Raw genomic sequence first — 20792 nt, forward strand, 5'->3', positions numbered from 1 at the left:
GTATGTTGAGATGGTTTGGACACGTGGAAAGAATGAGTGAAAGAAGGCTAACAAAGAGAGTGTATAAGGGAGAGGTAGAAACGGGAGTTGGAAGGGGCAGACCTCGGCGGACTTTCTCTGATCAGATCGGGGAAATCCTGAAGAAAGGCCAGGTCAAGAGCACCCTAAACCGGCGAGCGTGTATGAGGAATGTTATGAAAGTGAAGGAAGCGAAAGAGGTATGTCAGGATCGCAGCAAGTGGAAATCCGTGGTCTCTGCCTACCCCTCCGGGAAATAGGCGTGATTATATGTATTATATGTATGTAGGTAGTATAACTCGAGAAATATTGTTTGTAATATATGTAAAAGTCTTAGGCTTATGGTCAATTCTAAGGACACATTATTGTAGACTGGTAGATTATATATATAGTATATTCCCGTGTAAATTCAGGAATGAACTTACTGTCATAAAGAAACAATGTGTACAGTCGAGTTCATAACTATGTATACATATTTTCACTTTATTGCAAGGGATTAAGGTAAAGAAATGTACACATATTTATGAACTCGACTGTAGGTACCTATATAAATTATGTATATTCGGTCTTAAGTATCAAGTATTTAAGAAATTATTTATTGAAAATCGTTACAATTACGAATTAATCAAAGTATTCTTAAGTATATTCATTAATTTATTTAATTAAAGTACCAGTATTTCGAAACTTAACTACCTCTCCCAGTATGTTTGTCATTGTCACCTCATAAATAAAATGAAATATCATCCCGACAAATGTCACTCGTGTCTTCCAAGTTTTTGACACTTCCCTTTCTGTCATCACTCGCAAATGGTTCCACTTTCGTCCAAAACAACTCGTTGCTTTTAATAAAAGGTCGGATCTACATAAAAAACACTACCGACATACGCGCCTTTTTTAAAGTAACTTTCCATATATATTATTTTGTTAACAAGATTGGCTTCCACTGTTTAAATTCAATCACATTCAAAATTCAACTCAAGCCCGTTCCCTTTAAGTACAAATCCCAATTGTCGTCATTCGAATCGTATTTGACAAGGTTAAGTTTGCCGTTGGGAAAATGAAAGGTACCCCATTTTCGTTGTCAGCGTTGGGTGTTAGGGTGACAAAAGATGTTTTATGAGCACTGGTTAATTTTGTACGAGTCTATGTTTACCCATTGAGTGACGAGAGGCAACTGTTCGAAATGTTTGGAACGTGAACCGTACTTTTAATTTTGAAAAGGGCGTAACTGCGGCGACTATACTTAAAACATACGCCCTTTTACCTGATTATTATTGAACCGGGTTTTTTTTGTCTGTTAATCAATCGATGAGGCTATTTAAGCTAACGTAAGCAAATAAATGATTTTCCTCCGATCAGATGTGAACATACACCTACTTGGTGAGTCTCAGTCTGTAAAGTAATTATGTCCTTATTTAGAGAACTATGACGTATATAAGTTATCAGTAGCAGATAATTTAAGATGAAAAAGGAATGTAAACCTATACCTACAAGAATAAAACGTACCTAATACTCATCTTAAAGGCCGGCAACGCACTTGCTCTGGTGTTACAGGAGTCCATGAGCAACCGTAGTAACTTACCATTAGGCGAGTCGCCTCTTCTTTTGCCTCCTATATCATAAAAAAACAACGGCCAAGTGCAAGTCGGACTCGCGCACGAAGGGTTCCGTACTGGTTCCGTACCATTACGCAAAAAACGGCAAAAAAGTCACTTTTGTAACAGCAACACAGATTCATCTGTGAAAATTTCAACTGTCTAGCTATCACGGTTCATGAGATACAGCCTGGTGACAGACGGACGAACAGCGGAGTCTTAGTAATAGGGTCCCGTTTTTACCCTTTGGGTACGGAACCCTAAAAAAAGAAATCGAAATTTTTATCACAAAGCACAGTGAGAGATTACATAGGGTTACCACACCTACATTTTATGAATTTGCCTTTTTTTGGACAAAAATGGCTAGCTAGACTATAGTAAACCCTAGTATTTCCCAGTGACTAACTAACCGTCATTACGTTTGTTATACTTGCTCATTTGTCTGGAAAAATTTGCATGACAATCGTCATTTTGGTTCCATTGACAATCCATTTTCAATCCTATTTCTTTTACTTTAGGGTCTATATATTTGGATTAAAGATGGTGTCTACAACATAAATTGTATTCAATTGTGTTCATTTGTATGTTTGTTACGTATCGTTGTGTGTGAATCATTCTTGACACATCATTAATATGACTGTTCGCCGTACGCACTTTCAATTATTTCATGAAATCGAATATGTAATGTAGGTATTTTTCTCGTTCCCTAACATATATAAGTATCCACTTTTCTATACAATTAGTATGGGCACTTAAATTAGGACACCGATCGTACATGCCAATCTTCAATTTTGTTTGTTAGACTTAAATGTATTTTTTGTATTAGAATGAGGGCTACCGCTCTTTATTTCGCCGCTAGGGGCGCTAGTGTAGATGGAGGTCTTTCAAAATGTCAAATGCATAGAAATTTTGGGGCTTTCAAGCTTTTATTATCGGTAATTTTCACTCCTTATTCATAATTGTGGTAAATCTTTGTCCATCTTTGATTAATCATGGTAAACAATAGATATAGCTCAATAAATGTTAGTGGTTTAAAAAAAGTTCCAAATAAAATATATGCAAAATTAAACAAGTTGAATAAATGGCACATTTAGAGGTTAAATTAAAATACCATTGTGTGTATTAGAACGTATTGATTTTATAAAAATAAGCATAGAAGAATTTTGAGTTTGTTGACCTACATCTACAGTGCCGCCATCAACTGGTGACCACAAAAACGATAGCCCACATTGGTAGAACAGATACACATTGGGCCTATTTATTAAAATAATAATGTTATGGGTATGAAAAGAAAAATACAAACCAAACACCCGTATAACCCGTAATGCGATAATGAGCACATTACGTAGCTTTGTCAAAAATTTGTACAATACATGTGGGAATAGGTAATGTCGATTTTTCGGTCGGTTTTAATTTGTCGCCACTCGTTTCGAATTTCCTATTTTTCGCACTTATATCATAATGCACTATAATGCAACTGAAGTAAAAGACGAAAATTGCATTCTTATACTTTCTGTACCTATTCTCAAACAACTAATCACCTGAGAAATCTACTTTGTGTTTATTATTTTATAACAATATACATTAATTATTAAACTGAATATTGTACAATATTAAATTAGTTACATCCGGTTTTTATACAAAAAATAATCATGTACGCGAATTAACCTTCGCCTTGAAACTTCCTCAAACCTATGATTATTATATAAGAATAAGAATAAGAATAGGTGTTATTATAGTACATTACTACAGAGGCCGGGAAGTAAGGGGTTGCCGGCCGAATGCATATATACGGCCGAACGTAGTGAGGCCGGATAGTTATGAGGCCGACAACCCCTTTTCACGCCGATGTATGTATAGTGCTTTTCTCAAACATGCAATGAAATAAATAAAGAAATCTCCACGAAATCAAAGTTTTAATTCTAAAGAAACTAAAAGTAAACTAGGCACAAAATATAACTACCACCTGTACCTATCTTTATCACACGTGTCGTATATTTTACACATGTAGTTAATCAATTTATTACACAAATGTTCAAAGGTATATTTATGTATCTTTGATTTTTCGCCTTGCATTCTTCTGACTGTAGTGTTAGTAGCCACATAACTAAGATTACATCGTTTTTATGTTGATATTATGCTTCACATACATCGTTGCCTTAAACATGGAGTATAATTAACAGGTATTCATTTAATATTTTCGTCGGAACTCATATTATACAATAAACAACGCACAATAAATCCAATAAAATAGAATTACAGATACACAATGAAAAATGTTCAACTTTACCTCCAAAACGATTAAAAAAACACCAACGCGTGTTTGAGTAGACATTTTTACCGCTAATATTTAAATGAAATATAGTTTATCAAAGGACTGTCTCATTTCAAACATAGACAGAGATAATCATACTATCTTTGTCTTACACTGGTACTAGCACCCAAAAGAAAAGGATGAGTATAGTTTTTTTGTTCTTTTTTACTGACAAACTGGTTTGACCAACTATATTTTAAATCTGTATTTGTAGGTAAATTTGCAATTCAATATTATTGGAATTTGTTAATAATGTTTTATTTATATATTTTTGTAAATTTGATACAAATAAAACTGCAAAATATATTAATTATCGTTTATTGTTTTTTGTAAGGGGTATTGGCAGAATGTCATTCCGAACCATAATATAGTTTTTTTTTGGCTGAATGCCATGATGCTGTGTCACAAATATATGTGAAATGGAAATTAAAAAAGAGCCACTTCCCGGCCTAGGCCTGCAACTTTGTATGAAATTTCATTACAGGCCCCTCGTCTAGCTGCGCCGGAGTCGTGATACTTCCCAGCCTAATATAAAGAACGTAATATCAATATTACATAGCATGTTTGAGAAAAGAATATTTACTTAGTAGTAGTAGTAAATCACTTTATTGTACAAAACAAAAATTGTTAACGTGAAATTCATATAAATTTAGGTACAAAGGCTTATTAGGCTTAGGCTTAGGTGTTTAATACTTACTTATACACCGAACACCGTGTTTTTATTGAATTCCGTTAACTTCGGGATATGGATAAGTACGTTTAAGGAAACTAAATGGAAGTTTATTAAAAAAAATGTATTAAAAACTTAAATTATTTCTTATAAAAATTTATTAAATGTTGCATACAGCGTTGTTGTAACACGGATATTACATTTTACTCAACCAAACAATTGAAAACTGTGACATCCATCGTCCGAGATAGTAGGTACTTACAACTCGTACTAAACACTAATCAATATGTGAACAGGCCCTAAGGCAAGTGTACACGCTTGTAGGCGCCTTATCAGATTAAAAATTAATTATCGATTATCTCCGAAATGGAGTTAATTAGAATACCGGTGTCTTCGGAGAAGTTACTTAATAAGCTCAGGAAAGCACGCTTGAAATTAACAGAAAAATAAAAAACACGGTGCATACCTATTCCTATTTATTGGGGTAGGTAACGGAAGAGATAACCTAGGTGGCCGTTAGCTTAAGAGATACTTTCAAAATTATCTCACATCCGAAATTATCACATTTTCTTATTTCAATCTAACAAAATTCAAAAGAGGCAACCGCGCTCTCATTGTCGCTGAGAATTAATAATACCTTAAGAATTCGTTGAACTTTCTCAGTCACACTTAACTAACTACAAGTACTACAACCATACAGCCATCTTTATCTCGCCCGTACGTAGCTAATCGAGCGTGAGAGAGACGGGATGATTTACAAAGCTCTTAGTAGTGAGGTCGTAAATCTTTTGTAGTCAATTCGCATTGACGAGTGCGTACAAAGATGTGCCGACGCAACATAAAGTTTAAGATGAAACTATTTAAGTCGTTTAGTAAAATGTAGTGTGCTTAAGGTTTTTTAGTGTGCGTTTATCACCTGGCGCCTCGTTATTTTTACACACTATTATTACACATATCATTATTTGAGTCGTTTAGCAAAATGTAGTGTGCTTAAGGTTTGTTAGTGTGCGTTTATCACCTAGCACCTCGTTATTTTTACACACTGTACACATATTATTATTTATCTTCACTCCGTATATTTGTATTAGGGTATGTTTCAATCTTCTGAAATATTTCTTGCTGTCTAATTGAATTGAAATTTGGCAAACATACATAATTCTAATGACCAGACATAGAAGTTTTTGTGGCAAAATAAATTGATCGACAAAATGAAATATCGACATGTCCGTTATCGATGTTACCTTAACGTTATAGATATTTATTACATGTTATAAGAAGCTAGTTATCGCGATACACAAAACGTTCGATATCTTCTTCTCTTTTGATATATTGATAGTTTTCTATTCTTTTGGCACAGTATCTACATGTTTACGTTTTAATTTTTAAGTACTAAATGTATGTAATAAAGAAATTATATACCGTTTTGTAATTGATTTGCATTCTTGAAATTTCTCGGTCCCATACCTACAGCAAGTAGAAGTTACATAGCTTTTAAATATTAATCTATTACTTATCGATAACAGATTTATCGATGTTTCATTTTCTCACACTCGTTTTTGCCACAAAAACTTCTATGCCTGCTAATGACAATAAAATAATACGCTAATATCGGCCTCATCTGATGATGGAGTCGGAAAGTAACCAAAGGAAGTCCTCGATGCAAACACACTAAGGTTCAGTAGAAAGGGTTTCAAGACAAAGGAGTAAGTGTGTATAATTTTGCCACTACAGTAACTTTAGTAACTTAAACTTCAGTAACTAATAAGCCTTTGAAGTTGTCGCCGACCCTGCCTGTGAAACCGATGGTCCTGGGTTCGAATCCCGGTAAGGGATTTTTATTTGTGGGATGAACACATATTTGTGTTTGTTTGCAAATTATGATACTGTACAATATTCTACAAGAACATTCTGTAACTATAATTAAGTATTCTCGCAAATAAATGATATTTATTGATTGTTCCTGAGTCACGGGTGTTTTCTATGTATATAAGTATGTATTTATCTATATTTTAAGTATGTGTATCGTCGCCTAGCACCCATAGTACAAGCTTTGCTTAGTTTGGGGCTAGGTTGATTTGTGTAAGTCCCCTAATATTTATTTATTTGTTGTAAATTGTCGGTATATTATTTGAGGTAGTAAGCTCCCTTAGGCTTCGAAGTCTGCTTATTATAGCGGGTTGCACAATTAGTAAACATCCAAATAAAAAAATGTTTTGGTACAATTAACTTCAAAAAGACCACGCAAACATTAACCATAGAACCGTAACATAAGTTAAACATCTGTCTTTTTTCATCCAAATAATTTAGCATGACCATTCTCAAGAATCCGCAAAAACAAAAGCATCGCTCTGCCAGTCACAACATTCAAAACATTCCTAGATTTTGGCGGCACCAACTTTTTCTGGCATTTTTTCCTCCGCAGCGGTCTAATGGATGCCTACAAACATTGTTATCGTTTCAAGCATTTACATTTTGATTACAGGAGCCTCAACCTTAATTTCTTTGTCATAAGCGTGCCAATAACCGCATATTACGGGAAGCATACCGTCCAAATTAAGAAGGTAATATAAATGTATGAGCGCAGTACATTCGTAATGCCTTTGCATCTGATTTCGTTTACCCTACCTGGAAGCTTACCGCCAACATCAAGACATCGAAAATCGTTACCTCTATCGCTCTTGCAAATTCGAGCGAAAGGGGCAGAAAATGATTTTCGATTTTACGATTTTCGCAGATACGTGGATTGACGTAATCTCTTAGATTTAGAATTAGGTCGAACGTGGTCTATGTCAACTAGGCCGGTCTTAATACAGTCTATCGATCTGAGATCTTCTGTCCCAGATTTATAAATAAGCGAGATAAGCGTGAGAAATATCGATGGCAGAACCAAACTGGAGCAAATGTAAATTTGATACAAATTTCAGCGGAACGAAACTTAAATCAATTTTTGTATCGAAAACGTTTCTAACTCACAAAACTGAGCTTTTTAGAACCTTATTTCGTAGCAATAAGTTATGAGTAGTTAGTTAATTTTGTCAATGACCAAGGGTGGTCCATCTAAATTAATCCGAAGTCACATTCCGATTTTAAAGAGGCATACTTATTAAATGTTTCTGCTGATTTGATATCTGCTGACATCATATTCAGTTTAATACTATTATTAAAGTCTTTTATAGCTTCATTTTCAATAAAAGTATCGTCTGATCAACAAAGGGTTTTCAAGCGCACCACTTTTGTTGTTTTGATTTCCAAAATATTGTCGATTTTTAATTTGACTGTCATTCTTCGGCTAATCAAAATCATATTAAAAAAGTAACAAAGTAAAAAGATGGTAAGGTGCATGGGGGTAACTTCGGAAGCGGGTTAGTTTTGTAAATATAATTGTATAGAACCAGAAACACTTCATACTTTAGCAACACTTACGCTGCTATAGTTTGTCAAAGGACTGTCTCATTTCGAACATTAATAGACAGAGAGACTCATACTATTTTTGTCTTCCACTAGTACTAGGTACTAGCACCCAAAAGAAAAGGATGAGTATAGTTTTTTTTTTCTTATTTACTGCCAATTTGGTTTGGCCAACTATAAAAGGCTTACAAATGCTTACTATTGCTACATCAGCAGAAAGTGTTTCTAGTTTAGTAGATAACTTCGAAAGCGGGCTAATTTTGAAAATGGCAACATTATTAATCCACCTTATTTTAGAAACACATAATATCAAAACTTGTCTTTCAATACTTAGCCAACATTTCTTTAAATTGATAGAAGTACAATGTTATCGGTAAATGGAAGACCTGCACGATTTGCCCTCATACCAACCCGAAGGTTTATGGTCCCGTATTAATTTTTTTATACCTCATTTGAAATAACTAATGAATCTAATGATCCTTACCACGGTAATAATAAAGGATGAATTACCTATAGTATTAATTCTGCAATAAAAGATCATCAATCAATCTTGCAATGAGAGCATGCTTGATTTCGTTTTTTGTTAATGAACGTGGCGGGTTATGCAGCCAGAACAATCAGATTTTATTAGCAGTGTTTTTAAGGATTTACGTTTTGCATTACGATACCTGCTGACACGTTTTTTTTATTTTATAGATTTTTAAATACCACTTACAATTCGATATGAGATTAAAACGTCAAAATTAATTTAGGCGGCCACATTGACAAAATAAATGCAATGCAATTCAATACATACTATAGATACTAGTAAAATCAACCAAAAAACAAGGTGTCCAAAGATAAACTATGTAACATATGTAACAACAATAATTTATATAGGTATAAATAAGAAATGTGTGTGTGTAGAAATAAGGTTCCATTCTAAAGTAACTGAACAAATAAAAAGGATTTGTATTTACCCAAATTTAAAGATTCCAGTAACATCATTTAGTCATTTATTCAATATTGCATTGTCATGTACATAATAAGGTCTTACATTTTATATAGCCAGTTCATGACGCCCTGTAAGGGCACACAATAGTACAGTTTTTCTATTCTATTAATTCTAATCTATATATAGGTAACATAATAAAAATAACATATTAGCGTATCAGTGGCTTAGTAACCTATGTTAGTCTCATAAATTAATTTAGTAAGAATATCTAAATCAATTACATTATCTTCATCTTCCTTATAGAAATAAATGGAGATATATTTGAACTCAAAAGTGTCTCTATTACTTCCATTTTCCTATTATTCCTCTAAGTAATCATTTAAGTAATAAAATGTGGTTACAGATTTTATCTTTACATCTGAGCGTTCTTCCGTGTGAAGAAATTCTATAGTTCTTTAGCTGATATTGTCTTAGTGTATTCTATCACTATAGCAATACGTACCATTTTACTTTGCGCTATTAACTTTATCCAAGACTGCATTTTGTACCAGAGCTTTTAACACCACTTACTTTTGACTTTCCTCTTATTTATGTCTTTGTCTTGCATTTCAGTTACTTTCATTCCATTGTACATTTTCGAGCAAAACTTTCCCATGAATTACTGGTTAAGAATTAAGATAACTATTATCGAACTAAATATAGATGTCACCTCATTTGGAGCATGACGAAATTGCGTAACCATGGGGACTTTTTGTCCCATACCTGAAGCACATTGCCGGGTTTAGTGTGAAACGCCTTTGTGTGTGTCCCATCAAAAGGACTGCTTTGAACTGTCCGATTTTGAGGCCTCTTTTAACTTCTGTTGTGGACAAATGAGGTAGATAGATGTAGGGATAATTTGTATAGTAAGTCTAAGAGAAGTCAAGGGACTTTTATGTCTGATTACTGATGTTGCAAACAAATACGTCATCACGTCAAATACGTCGTCATGTGGAAGATCAGCGCTGGAAGCCGCCAGCAACATGCTGAGGTGAGACCACGAATTAATAAACTAGTGGATGTGAAATGACTCCTATTTAGTATGAAAACCAGTGTCGCTAAACTCACACATTCATAGCCACGTTAAAATACGTCACACACTTACAAAATTGCTCTGATTCGTAGCAACTTTCCATACCAAAAAGTTATTACCGGTGGACATTTCTCGAACGAATATCAACTGTAGGCTACATGAGTGACGGTTTAAATTATAATGTCAAAGCTATATGACATACGACTCTTTCATTATCTCATTCATCTCACAAAAGCTCGCTCAACGTTCACCTAATACAACTACTCAACACCAGATGGCGTTATTTTATATAATTTTAAAATCACTTACTTATTACAGGCGAGAAAAGGGCTAAAAAACCAGTATAAGTAAGGTCTAATTACGCATGGTTTGTTACGGATCTCACGGTCACGTTACACTGGTGTTTTCGAGACCTCTACACGCCTGCGAGTAGCTAACCGTTGGAACTTCTTTCCATTCGACGATATAGGGAGGGGACAGTGTAATCTGAGTGTTTTATCGATATTTGTGTGTTCAGTTAGGTATTGATATTTCATTACCGTATGTTTTAACACATTTAGATGATACTTTATTTATGATTATAATATAGGTAGTGATAATCGTGATTGTATGAAAAATAATATGTAGTACAGTACAACAAATATCTAACTAGAAATTTGTTTCTTATTAATTGACCAACTAGGTTGTTAATGTGAACATTAAATATATCTTAAAGTCAAACAGATAAAATCATAGTTCTTTAAAGGTCTATTAACTCGGTATTGCTGTTATTTTGTGATCACAAATCTGCAATTACCTATACTTACATAGGTAAGTATTCGTCTTTAAGAATATATTTACTTGTAGCAGCATTTAAGGCCAATCTAGACGGGACAACCTGATTAAATTGTCAAATTAATTGTATGGTGTGAAAGCATACATGAAACTGGCTCATCGATCCCACTTGATTTGATTGTAAGATTGTGACCTATCAAATCAGGAAGGGGGGCGGCAAAATTCCAATATTTCACGCTAGTTTGCGTGGTACGGAACACTTTTTATTAATAAAGTGAGCCCGAATGTCACTAATAATTACTTAATTAGTAACTAAGTTTTAGGCGTGTGGACGCTAGATGAGATGTATGGCAATTTTATCCCCAGAAATCTTTCTCTAAGAAATGCTCCTAGCAAATGGTGCTATATTTTTGCGGAAACTAATTTTCTTGCCCAGTAGCATTGACCCATTTATTTTTAATATCGGCATCTTGTGGTAACCTACAATAATTAATAATAAAGAAATAGAAAATATAAAACGTTTATTCATGGCACATTGCATGCATTGTACGCATAAGTGCATTAAGTACCTAGTCTAATTATATTAACGATGAAAATATGATGGGTGTAAAAAACAAAAACGTATGTAAAGGAATACGAAGGTTTGAAAGGTTGCCATGAAATGACCCCGACTTAACTTAGTGCTTGATGACCAGAGCTGCCATATTTACTAAGACATTGATTATCCCAAATAATAATAAGAAACGTGTCTAAAATAATAATTTATTACCGAACTACCAAACATCAAACTTAAAATATCGTAACTTTAACTTTATCGATATAAATATCGACATTGCGCAGCATCTGAGTAGCGAAGTTATTTGACATTTAGGATAGCGAATATTCCAGATAAACGTAAAGAATAGTGACAAAGGATTGTGAACTATAAGTTCTAACTGATAAAATATAGATTTACTTAACGAACATTCGTAAATAATGCAATAGAAACAGATTTTTCGTATTTATCGGATTATATTTAAATAAATAACCACCGGTGATAGGAAATACCTCCACGTGAAAGATTTTTTAAACCGCTGTGATTTCTGCAGCTTAATACTGCACAATACGGCATTTTAAATTTAATTATCAATTTTTGTTAGACGAGCGTACGTACGACGTGAATGTCATTCGAGCATGAAGTTTACACAACAACTGAGCATAGTCTGTGCATAAAGTGAGTCGGTCGCTACTAACTGTCGGATAGACGGGAACGCCCACTTGCCATCTCCATCCTACTCCGTGGGTGAGACCATTTCGTGGCACTTTTTTCTTTCTTCGTTTGTGCTAACAAATAAATTATTTATATTCTATTCATCACACGATTAGTAATAAATTAAATAAGCTGTGTAATAAAGAAAATAGTATCTTTAAACAGCAAATATCGACAAGATTTTCAAGCTTACAGAAATAAATCGCTAATATAGTAAGTAAAAAATACCTCAAGCTTAGTTTGCGTGGAACGATAAAACTGTTAAACTTAATGGAAAAAGCATTTATGAGGTTTCATCCTTGTAAAACTTGAAGCCATTCAAAAATGTTCCATGAAACGCTTCTAACTTTAAGTTATTCAATAGGTCACCTTTATAAATGTTATCAAAGGAACAGAGCACACAATTCTACCTCACCCTCGTCTAGGTTATCAGACTTACATAAGTGTACCTAGTATTAACCTAACCTACTTTAAAGACTTAAACGGAAATCATAACATAAGCATGAAACCATTATCGAAGTTCCACGAAGTTTTACTTTATATTTAATAAGTAGTTTCAAGTAAATTTTCGAAGCAAAACTACTTAACGCAATCTTCTATTACCATCAACGAAACTTAACAAAATGTCGCGGAATTTCCCCTATATTCAATCCGACAACAAACTCGATAAACGCAAAAGCAAAACGATAAATCGTCAAAAACTCGTGGACATCCAACAAAATCACAGCAAAAATTACGACAGAAACTTTTTTAATAACGCCCGCGATTCAGTCTCAATCGAAAAATCCGTAACAAAAACCCCCTGAGCCAACAGTAAGAAAAATATATAAACATGTCAAACGGGGACCGGTTCAGGTACGCCATTTTTTTAAACACCTATGCGGGGAACGGAACGTCCCTTCGCGGGAGAGGGACGCGCGCATACTCCCATCTCTTTATAGCATTCATGAGGACAAAGAATAAGTAGTCATAAAGACGTGACGTTCGTGCAGATGGTTGGTAAAACTTAATACTTGGCAGTTTGTTCGGTCTAGTGCTATTAGAAGGCACAGAACAGATACGTTGTTACACGGGTCTTTAGTTCCCGAGACTCATGAAAACATTAAAGGAAATTGTTCTCTCCGGCGAGGTCGTATATTGCGTTCCGTGTTGGTGGTATCGGGCGCCTTTTTACTTCTTGCTATTGGCGCGAAATTGGAGGGAAAAGAAAATGGCAAACATTCAATGTCTCAATTTAACTCGGCGGCAGAGCGACGCGAACTCAATTGTATTTAAAGTGCTCCAAATATACGACCTAAAAACATTGCTACGTGCTTTTTATATTCCTAATTTTTCTCATTCCGAGAGTAAACATTTGAGCATCGACGTTCTCATGATTGTTCTCTCGTAGTCCGTTAGAGAGAGAGGTCGGATTGTCCGTCTCGGAAGGGTCGGTAATTTTTACCTGATGTTGCCGCAGATGACAGAGGTATTAATAAGGGGAGCGAAGTGGACGACACTTGTTAAATATTAAGGATTAGCAAGGAACTCTCATAATACATAGTACACACGCTTATTGATATTAATAGAAATAATACTCGTGGGTATTGCACTGTTAGAATTAGTTTTGATAGCCCGGCTCAATTTGCAAACAATGGATAATAATGATAATATTAAACCGTTAAACGTGATATAAACTATCAAATTAGAACATAATGCTAAAATCAGCATAACAGATATTGCTTGTGAACTTTAACGGATTTTACCAAATTCGGAAAATTAATTTCAACATTCTGGCATGATTTTCTGTCGGAACAAAATTCAAGAAATTATCTAGCTTCCCACAAATACCGAATATGTCCAAGAGGAAAGCTCAAACGTTACAATCCAATTTAATGACACACAGATTCCCACTTTTGATGATGCGAAAGTTCCCAAATCAGTTCACGGAAATAACCTCGATCTAGCCGATTCCGAAGTCATATGAAACTCGTAAAACCCTGACGGGAAGACGGTTGACTCACCAACATTCCCGGGCCCTGCCGATTTAACGACCCTGTCGCGGGGATTGTTACATTACTCCTTCCGCACGCAAATATCCCCGCCACAGCTATTGCAAGAACTCAATACACAGCGAAAATTGTGCTGGTGGAAACATCGGATGTTTTAACGCGTTTCCGATTTGGGGGTCGTAAAGCGGTGTTACGTAAATCGATCGTTTGTTCAACTGATTGCTAGATTGAAAAGCCAGTTTTTTTGTTTGGTTATCTTTCGGGTTTAGATCCTACTGTCAGTATTCCCTATTTCATAGTCACTGACTAGTTTAAGCAAACTATAAGAACTTAATCAGATTAACCAAATCACATTTAAGAATGGTTGTCTAAGCCGAAGAGTTTATCTAATATATATTCGCAAATACATAGTAGCACAGAACCCCATTTTATTAATTGTAAAACTGAAATGGCGAACTTGATCAATAATGAGGTAACTTTTGACCAGTGAGACTTGTTGTAACTTGTAACTTTATAAATTGGACCCTAGAACTTGATGCGATACATTTTGTTTCATTTATATTATTTATTTTGCTTCATCAACTTCTTTTAATACCGGTGTGGCAATTATCTTAGGACGATCTTATCTTATTACACAATCAATCAATCCCAGATATAAATATCGAGTATATTACCGTCCTCAAATAGATTCAAAACACCCAAAACTCTATAATTCCAAAACAATTTCCAACCACAATAAACTTTTAACTTGAGATCCTAACGGCAACCAAAATTATTTCCGAGCCGAGCCTTCCGAACAATAAAATTGCTTTCTTATAACAAGTTCGCCTCGGGCCTATCCCGTAATGTTACTTCCTTACGCACTCCAGACAGACCCGAGGTGTAATAAAACAATAAAATGTTGCAAAACTCGAGATTACAGTTCTTAACAACTCAGGTAGGTAGAAAGCAACATAAACAGCTGCTTGAATGACTCAAGGAATTCAAGTCCAGATAATGCACTTAAATATAGCATTGAAGCGCTCAGGGGAAATTCACACGTTTCTTCAAAAGCACCATTACACTAATAACAGCAGTTTTGCAATATTAAAATACCACGCAACGATTCAATTTTTAACGGAGAATTTAAGGAAGAAAGTGTGGAGGATCTGAATACAAATCCATAATAATACTCCAGAAATAAGTATCGAAGATTTGAGATAGAAATGACGAGAAAAATTCTTAAGGTATCTTCATGACTTAATAAATAGGCAGAAAGCCACTTAACTCAGTTTGAAAGACGTGAGTGAGCCTGTCTTAGCCGAGACAATTCTTTTTTATTGAACACATCGATTGTATCCTAACAATACTGGAGTAAGGTTGAATATGCAATAACGGCATATATGAGCTTGTAAATGATAATTTTGTGCTTTCATATGCACGGTCGTTGTTGTGCTTTTAGAGAATGTGGCTGAATGGCTTATGTTTGGTAATTTACGGAAAAATGAACATTTTAAAGCGTACTTAAATACATGTAGGTTTATGCATCCGTAAACACTTTCTAGCTAATGACTTCTTGATCTTCCATTCTATGCCACTTCCCTAATGGACAAGCTTTAACGCTCTAAGCCCTGAGAGTACCGTTGGCTTAATAGTGTACTTATAACGTTATCTCCCGACGTTTATGTGGCCAAACGCATATCAGTAATCAATTAAGATCGTGCGCATACCTAACAGTTTTCTTCGTCAACGAGCCTTATCATAACACAATAGATTGTCAGTCATAATTAACCCAGACAAGCTTTGACAATGCGCTTGGTCAACTTCGAATATCTATGCGGAGAGACCGAGCAACCGCTTCAGTAACGGTAAAAAGAGATATTGTAACGGACGGTCCAGTATTTCATTTTTGGGTCGTAAATGCTGACCTTTTAACTAGAACGTTCGATCATCGTTTTAAATCTGATTAGGCGGAGTGAATTTAATCTTCTTGCGTTGTGAAACGGTTTAAGACGCCAAGTATGGAGTACCACAAGGCTCTGTATTAGCGCTTTAAATAATCAATCACATTAAACTCTCACAGTGGCTGAGTAATAATCACTCAACGTTCTTTAATTAATCCGTCCCAAAGTCGGAATTTTATAAATTACTTTTCTATGTAAATGAAGGTGACGGTTGCGCCGAAACAAAGGCTATTACGACTTACGAGTCTTACGACACATGAAATCTATAAAGGTGACATTCGAATATCAACTGTTAGCAGCATTAATGTTGCGACATTAATGCTTCGGCGTTGATGTCGCCGCTGTATCTGTCAATTTCCTTGATTAAATGAGTGACGTTCGCCGCCGCATTGCCGCGACTGACGTTCAGTCCGTAACTCATCAAAAAGATTTACAGATACAGCGGCAGCACCATCGCCGCCGCAGTAATGTCGCAAAAACAGTTGAAATCCGAATGTCACCTTAAGTAATGATTGGAAACATCGTGTCACAGTATCATTAACTAGATCGACGTATGACAATAATGACGTCGGGCTGACAATAATGAGTAACGCGTCAACAGGATCTGATAGCGCAGTCACGTCTCTGTCTGACGTCTCGTTAATCTCGGAACGTGCCGATGACGTTTTGAGCTTTTGGAAATGTTTTCGTTTGTGAAAGTAACCAGAAAATATGTTTTAATGGATGCGACACAATTATAAAATGTTTGGACGGGAATTCCGTAAATATTATTAAATTTAGATGGAATCTGATTTCACTAGAAAATGTACAGTGGGCAGTCAATGTGTATTAAAAGCAAGAAAAATAAAAAAGGATGGGCCTTCTTATGCACAGGTAACATCTTAATAGCAGTGTAAAAACGAACAACAGAAAAGGTTTACGCTTATGTATATTTTATCCCATCTATAGACCTAATACCTATATTAGACAGAAAATATGTCAATAAGTCATATACACACAAGGGTAAACTATGTGTTTAGTGTGTGTAAATATTTGCTATACACAAGGTTTGCCTAGAGTGCCTAGATCAAACTGGCAGATGCCCTAGGCTCCAATATTTGGATGTTGGTATTTGTAACCACAAGCACAAGATGATTTCGATAGGTAAATAAATTAAGACGCACGTAATATTGAACTTATTACAATTGTAAATTGTATTGACACTTTGATATTGAAATGTTTATTGAATATTGTAATACAGAACTTGGTAACATAAATTGGTAAATACCTATTATCATCATGATAATTTATTTTAGGTCCCCTCAATCTGAGGTGCGATTTCAATTAACTGAAAAACGGCCCAATTCAAACAATCCTTATAAGGTGTCACAGCGATACGATACCGATCTGTCAGTCTCAAAAGTGACGTGAGTGAAGTGGCGTTTTTGGTTGAAGAAATGACACTGACAGATCGGTATCGTGTCGCTGTGACATCTTATAAGCATTGTTCGAATTGGGTCGACTTTGCATTGCCATGCCAGATAACTAACATTAATAAAGTTTGTACTAATTTTGTCAATATTAACGAAGAAATTCGGCGCCAAATTTTGTCTATCGTCATGTACCTATACAAATATGTGGGTATGCTAAGCTAATAGTTTTGCTGACTGTACATTATAATATCATTCCCTAAAGGGGCCCATTGACTATCAGTCATATCGTCCGGCGGACTGATAGTCAGTGGGCCCCTTTACACGCATGTCTTTCCGAAACCATAAATCCAAATGTTTCCAACAATATTTCAAAAATTCAAATCAAAATTTCGAACGTCGCCTGCGGCGTAGTACGTTATAGCGATGCATCAATTCCGATTCCGACATGCCCTAGAACGTAAATCACGGTTTTTTCATCGCAATTAGCTCCGGGGCGAGCGACACGTCGACATCTGTCGACTACCGATGTTCGGTTTTCGGTTCGAGTTCTGGCCCTATTTCGAATTTAAATGGCAAATTAACTAAGCTATTCGAGCTGCGGAAAAAAGCGTTAAGTGAAAACACATGTCCGCTTTTAACTTTTTTAAACATTCACTTCTTTCAAATAAGTAGCTATGTAACGTTGAAATGCTAACGCGAAAGCTTTGTTATTGTCAAAAATCGTTCTAGCTACATGACGAACCATAAATCACTTTTATACCTAAATTTTGATTAATGACACTAACCTAGAAATTCTTGATAGGTAATGTAATTCTGGGCTTTTGAATCCACACGATTCAAACCTTGGTTATGTAATACACATTTATATGCTATAATTTTTTATAGCGTAAGTTTACTCTTTGATTTTATATCCAAACATTATAAAACGAATTTAAAAGAAAACTCACTTACCAATTTATCTGCCATTTTAAAAATATAACCCATTTTATCTATGTACTTTCTAATAAAAACATTTAAATTTTTTAATGTAGGTAGTAAGCTTAAAAAAGCGTTTAGCGTAGGTTGTATAGAATGAGTTTTACAAGGAAATGGTTGCTAAATAGGACCCTATCGTATTACTGGTTCAAAATGCAAAGCTTTATCTTGTATGCAGCCATCAATACTTACTTTATGGCTCATTTTACGACTAAATCAACGGTTTCATCTTGCTGTTAATGTAACCCTAAAACGTCTATAAAAATTATGCGATCCGATGTATTCAAAGTTAAGATGAAAGAGTACCCGCGCGAAATTCGCCTTTTCATTCAAAAGTAATCCTCATTTTCCTCTCTGGATAATAACATTATTGAAAATATTTTGACACAATTTGTTGTATATCAACCACAGCTATGCCCCTTACGTTAGTTTTTTTTCGAATTTTTAATTATTATAAAAGTTAGGAGCATTTAAAATTTTGTATGAAATCTGTTTTTCGCCCCAATTTTTTACAATAATCAAAAATTCGAAAAAGTCAAACGTAGGGGCATAGGTATGGTTAATATACATCAAATTATATGAAAAGATTTTCCATAATGTCAATATCCAGAGAGGAAAATGGGGATTACGTTTGTATGGAGAAGCGGCCGTCCCCTTTTCTCTTAAATAATATAAGACGATGACCTGAATCCTACTTGTACAAATTAGAGTTACAATGAAGATACGAGTTGTTTTATTGCCGTTAAATGTAGGGTAGGACGGGGACAATTGAAACAAGAGTTATGATTGAAACAAGTCAAATTTCATGAAAATCAATACTATGCATGTGCGCAATACTTAGGCTATGCGGTCAGTCATTCTTAAATCCGGGACCAATAGCGCTCGAGCGCGCGAGCAACGCAGTAGGGGAGACTAAGGAGGGTTGTGACAATGTTTACTTAAACTGACATATCTCAGCAACAAACCATACCATCACTATAGAGTTCATGTGTAGCTTAATTCATACTTTTCCAAAACCTGTTAAGAACATGAATAAAAGTATTATAGTTTTTGAGAAAATCTACGAAAAGTAACAACGAGTTATTAAGTAGGTACTCTAACCGGATAATACTTAGATTTAAATACGAAATTGTGGCATTTTTTAGGACCAGCCGTAATAAAAATAGTCTGAAATCTAAATCTAATAAAAAAAATAAAGCAATTCCTGCATGCCTTTTGTGCAAGCTTCGTGAGACTAGCCTTGGAGAGGAGAGTTCATGAAATTGAACTCACTTCTCTTCCATTCAAGGCAACACAAGCAAAAACTGATATTTTCTGCTTTGTTTTCGTGGCTACCTATCTTCTTTTTTTTGCTTAAAACTAACTTTACGATTGGCTTGTAGGGGCCGCAATTTTTTCCTTGATAGGTCTTTCTGTGGTCATCGCATCAAATTCAACATTTTAGCAATTGAGTTGGTTATTTTGTAACTTTTGTATAGTTGTTAAACAGTTGAAAGAAAAAATAAGGTTTTACAATTCAACAGTACACCACAAAATCAAAAAACCACTTAATCAGCAAAATAAACAAATAGGAGAGTTGTGAATGTTGTGATAAGATCTTCAGACGCAGATAAATTTGTGAAATGTTTGTATTTTTTTGCGAACTTCAGTTGATCTCATTGAATACCGTAATATTTAAAAAAAGATTAGAAATAAATTAAAAGTGGAAAATTCACTGTCTTGGGTGGGACTTGAACCCACGACCACTGAAACACATTTTATTCAAAAACTAAATAAATAACCTTTAATAATACAGGCACATACCCTTCTAACTGTAAAAACAAAATAGTTACAGGCGGTTAAACATAAAGTGTTCCAAACGTCCCCGACCTACCCTACCCGATAACATAGCTACTGGTAGGAGGTATTAGGCACGCATTAGGCTATTTTAAAATTACCTGTTTAAAAAAATATATATTCAAACTACTATTTTTATTAAATAAAAGATGTAAAAGCGGTAAATAAAACAAATAAAAAACATTAAGTACTTACCAATTTGGCTGTATGCCAAAAACCTGTGCCTAAACAAATAATGACAACATCAAAAAAAACTACACATTTTCAAAATAGACACTCGGTCGACGGTGTGTGATTATTCTGTGAATAAAAAGCATTATAAAATGACTAATACGTAGTTTTTGTACTATTTTCCGACGCATAACGTGTAATCAGAGTATTCTTCAATCAAATCAAGATAAGTGTTTCATTTCTATAAAAGTGATTCGAATATGGCATCAAAACTACGAAGCGGTAAAGTTCTGTAAAATTAGGTTACGAAAACCATCAATTATGTTGTTACGTGTAATTAACAACAGTAAAGATTCCCTCAAATTGTAATAGCTGTTTCGGAACACGTAAATGTGAGGTTATAACGAAAGCTTGGCTACTTGGAACTAGT

At 34.8% G+C, this 20792-nt stretch overlaps 1 protein-coding gene across 4 annotated transcripts in view; it reads right to left on the bottom strand.

The window, feature by feature from the left end:
* Window positions 1–20792, bottom strand: part of LOC134751384 (latrophilin Cirl) — a 442038-nt gene that overhangs the window by 420226 nt on the left and 1020 nt on the right. The gene's annotated exons all lie outside the window — the stretch shown is intronic.

The sequence above is a fragment of the Cydia strobilella genome, chromosome 22 (assembly GCF_947568885.1).
Source record: "Cydia strobilella chromosome 22, ilCydStro3.1, whole genome shotgun sequence".
NCBI classification, from domain to species: Eukaryota; Metazoa; Arthropoda; class Insecta; order Lepidoptera; family Tortricidae; genus Cydia; species Cydia strobilella.